We start from the raw sequence: 4,838 nt of genomic DNA, 5'->3' as shown, positions 1-4,838 counted from the left end.
CACAATAAGTTTATTTTCCCGTGTCAGCAAAAGATACTTACAGTTACGTGGACAAATTTTGAGTAGAGAAAGGCATCATTTAGAAAAAATCCCTTTTGCAAGGAAAAATCTATGGCAGAAGTCCACGAGGAATAACACCAAACATATGGTTGGATCAACCGAAGAGAAAAACCAGCCTACTTCTTCACATTATATGAAGAACAACTAACGTCGCTGTGGATGGAGACGTCTCGTCGAAGATTCAGTAGCTTAAGAAATGAATGAGGGATTGAAATCACTACACTCAGCAATCGGGTAACAGGCTATTGCCGATTAATAGACTTGTTTTTTTTTCTTGTTTCATAGGTTCTGTCACAATAATTACAATGCTATAAAAAAGAGCCGTAAAACCAAAACGTCAATGGATCATACAACTCATATATACAATATATGTGTCACAATAACGTAATGCTACGAAACTGTTATTGATTCGGCTGTTCTAAAGTTTAGATTAGGAAACACGCCTGACTTTGACTTCGCAGTCAGTTTCTAATGACACGGTGGAGATGTGCAACATAGCGTCCGGTATTAAAATTTTTCGACCGTGACAGGACTCGAACCTGCAATCTTCGGATCCGAAGTCCGACGCCTTATCCATTAGGCCACACGGTCCACTGGGAGACGCTCTTCGGCTTGAGTTATGTGCCTTGGACTCTTGTAGTGCCGTTATGTTTCCGTAAATATGACTAATGTTAATGTCAGGAGGCGTGTAGCGCATGGCCTAGCATCAAGTCAACATAATGTTGTTCTTATAGTATAAACTGTTACTCACGGAACGTTTCCTGTTCTTACATTTTATAGTACATAGATAAACTAATACAACATAGGTTGAAGAATAATCAAACTGTCTCTGGTTACTTGAATACTACACAATTATTGTGCTTATTTTGTGTGTTTATTAATTTGTTCGTGTAGATGTTGTGCAAGTTTCTGTTTTAACAATAACGGATGATACTGCAGCTCATGATATCACGTTGTGATCCTTGAACTTTCAAAGTTGGAGGAAAGCATGTTATTATCTTTGGAACTAAATATTGTCAGCTGAAAACTGTAAAGTTGAGAAATAGGGATGACCACACAGCGTACAGTACAGACGAGGAAAACTTCAGTTGTTTATGAAGCAGGTCACTAAAAAGCAGTCTATCTCTGTAATTTCTACGTTAACTGCTCATGGCTTTCTGGAGTTCGTGTAACAGGGCTCATAATAAAAGTTTACATGACTCATATAAGTACTGGGACAACGGTTATCTAACAAAAACTTTTTTTTAAGTGTACTGATCTGTATTTGTGCTGTTGCTGTGAAGACTGCTTTTTCAAGCAGTTGTTGATCACGGAAAGCAGCTCACGCTTCAACTTTTCTGTGTATCGTAGCAAGTCTAGATATACTTTAGGAGGAGGTCGAGCATTTGCTACAACACACATAAAACATTAGTTCATTTTACTCTAGCTCTTTAATGTAAAATGCTTAACTTCGATGCATTCCCGATCCACTTGAATTGAGAATATGTGTTTATTACTGTCGTCGAGTGCAAGAATACTGTTTATACTTTAATGGTGCCGAAGTACAATCACATTTTAATGTGCGTTTAACTTTAAACTTTGAAACACAGCTCTGACCAGAAATACTAGATCTGCCGGATCTGAGCGATGATGACGCTGCTGTCCTAATCGACTATCAAACAGTGGAGCGAGCGGGGCTGCGCTCTGAAGTAAGTAGTTTTCTGGCAGTGGCGGCGTACGGAATCTCTCGCGCGCGTCTCTTCGCCGACGAGTTTCAGTCGCGGCTGCGTCTGGCAGCGACTGTCTTTAGCCTGTGGTGCCGTTGCGAGTTACCGAGTGTAAACTGGGACCTCACTCTTCTTACTACGCCACAAACATCACAACAATGAGCGCAAAGCTTCAGCGAGTGTGGTGATCTAACCAGCCAATCGGAGCCAATATCGGCTGGAGTCTTGTGAACTAGGTCCTTTGATACACAGTTCTGACTACAGTACTGAAGTTACGTCACTGAGTCCATCATCGTAGTAACTGGTGCCTGTATTGTGGCTGAACATGAGCACCACAATCAGATCTTCGCAGCCCAATCTGTTAATCAAAGCTGATCATTATATCGCGTGTTAGTTTTGTAAGCCCTCGTCGCCAGTTTCGTAAACCATCGTCGCCAGTTTTTGTAAAGGCCTCGTCGCTGCTGCTGTGGAGGCCCAGTTTTTCAGTCGTGAAACGGTTTCTGGTGCTGTGCACCGCTAAGACAGTTTCTCCCTGCCACTATTACACAGCTATGCCCCAGGGTCAGGTAACAGGATAGGAGAATGAAGGTTCTACAACATACCAACAAATTAGTAACGAAGTCACACAAATGAGTTGAAAGGTTTACTTATCTTTGTGACTTGTTGAATGATTAAGTCTGCAACATTTCTTGCCCTCAGTGGCTAAGTACAAATAATCGTAGGTAAACTTCACAGAACACAGCAAATCTAATTTGCAACTGCCTGTTCAGTTTTAAGAGTGCACTAAACGGCATTCCCCTTCTATGTCAGCCCTGGGCGATGATCTACGAGGTGCGGCTAGAAAAAAACCGGACTGATGCTGGAAAAAACATTTACTTACAATTATTTACAATTTCATGTTATCTCCTTCAATGTACTCTCCTCCTCGGTCTCTACACCGCTCCATACGAATTTTCCACTGTTCATAGCAATGCTGCAGATCATTTTCGGTAAGTCCATACATTACTTCCGTCGCTTTTCCTTTTACTGCTTCAACAGTCTCAAATCTAGTTCCTTTCAAAGCTGACTTGACTTTAGGGAAAAGAAAAAAGTCACAGGGGGCCAAATCAGGTGAGTAGGGTGGATGATCTAAGATGGGAATGTTGTGTTTTGGCAAAAACGTCTTCACTGACAACGCACTGTGAGCTGGGGCATTGTCTTGGTGAAGGATCCATGACTTTTTTCTCCACAAATCGTTCCGTTTTCTCCGTACTCGCTCACGTAGGGTAGCCAGGACGCTAATGTAGTAATGCTGATTCACTGTTTGTCCCTCTGGTACCCAATCAATGTGCACAATCCCTTTGATGTCAAAAAAAAAAAAAAAAAACAATCATCATTGCCTTGAATTTCGATTTTGACATTCGTGCTTTTTTTTGTCGTGGAGAACCAGGAGTTTTCCAATGCATCGATTGACGTTTAGTTTCGGGATCGTAAGTAAAAAAACCACGATTCATCGCAAGTAATAACATTTTGTAAGAAGGTGGGATCACTTTCAATGTTTTCCAGGATGTCAGAACAAATCATTCTTCGGCGTTCCTTCTGTTCAATTGTGAGACACTTTGGAACCATTTTTGAACACACTTTGTTCATGTTGAAACTTTCATGAAGAATCTGCCTAACACTTTCCTTGTCAACTCCTGTTAACTCAGACACTGCTCTGATTGTTAAACGGCGATCTTGTCGAACAAGTATACCGATTTTTTCAATGTTTGCTTCAGTTTTTGCTGACAATGGTCTGCCAGTGCGAGTGTCATCACTGGTGTCTTCGCGGCCATCTTTAAATCGTTTAAACCACTCAAACACTTGTGTTCGCGATAAACAATCATCGCCGTACACTTGTTGTAACATTACAAACGTTTCTCTTGCAGATTTTCCTAGTTTGAAACAAAATTTGATGTTAACACGCTGTTCTTTCTGTACACTCAACATTTTCCGACGCACAGACAAAACGTCAACTACTTAAAACAGACGCCACGGGCAGACTGAGTGCAGGAGGCAGATGAAACTCGAGCAGTAGGCGGAGCGAGAGTCACGTGACAGGCCACGCGACTTTCAGCCTTATTGCATTCGTTTTATTGTTTCACCAGTACTAGTACGGTTTTTTTCTAGCCACACCTCGTATAACAAAGCGGGCGAGAGCTGCTCTTCTATCTTCCGACTAGGCTTCTGTCCGTTGTCGTCCGGCCATTGGCAGATTGTACTCAGCTGGCAACTGGCCGAGGCGGGGTCGATATCTTCATCCTCAGAGCCGCCCTCGGGCTGATGGAACTCTCACAAGTGGCGAGTCACTATGGCACTGGCTCCAGCTTGCATCTTTGCGCGTGTGGTGCTTCTGCCCTGGCTGTGTCTTCTTCGGCTCAAACGGCTCTAACCTCTATGGGACGTAACATCTGAGGTCATCAGCCCCCTAGACTTAGAACTACTTAAACCTAACTAAACTAAGGACATCACACACATCCATACCCGAGGCAGAATTCGAACCCGCGACCGTAGCAGCAGGGCGGTTCCCGACCGAAGCACCTAGAACCGCTCGGCCACAACGGACGGCTTGTCTTGTTCGGACGACACAGCAGTAAGACGTACCTTCGTCCCATTATGCACAGATCGGTATGGTAAGTGATTATCAGTAGCTACCCATCCAGCAAACGCACGACGATATTTTGACGCTGCAGTTTGTCAACACTTCTTTTTTAGTCTCTTAAGAAATGCAGTTATTCGGTGTCAGTATACCCGAACGCCCCTGGATTCCAGATTACCAAATAGTCAGTGCGTACATATAATCACCACTGAATGTTTGCCCATGCGAACAATACCCACCCAGTACATACACTGCTTGACAACTACTGACGAACAGAGACTTGTTGAACATCAATAATCACAGGCAATGATAGATTACATGAAGCACACTACAAAATTAACAGAGATGGAGTAATATACTTATAATAAAAATCAGTACAGAGCGTACCACATGGGAAATCAGTATAACAGACACAACTACTGTTGATGTTTAACACAGTTGGGGCCCCCAACATA

At 42.7% G+C, this 4,838-nt stretch overlaps 1 non-coding gene across 1 annotated transcript; it reads right to left on the bottom strand.

Annotated features, from left to right (window-relative positions):
• Positions 1–578: 578 nt before the first annotated feature.
• Positions 579–651, bottom strand: Trnar-ucg. The gene has a single exon. It is a non-coding gene; the product is annotated as a tRNA-Arg (tRNA).
• Between the last annotated feature and the right edge of the window lie 4,187 nt (positions 652–4,838).

This window comes from Schistocerca americana, chromosome 3 (assembly GCF_021461395.2).
Source record: "Schistocerca americana isolate TAMUIC-IGC-003095 chromosome 3, iqSchAmer2.1, whole genome shotgun sequence".
In the NCBI taxonomy this organism is placed as follows: Eukaryota; Metazoa; Arthropoda; class Insecta; order Orthoptera; family Acrididae; genus Schistocerca; species Schistocerca americana.
The sequence above is the reverse complement of the archived record's forward strand: the minus strand, read 5'-3'. Positions and strand labels throughout refer to the sequence as shown.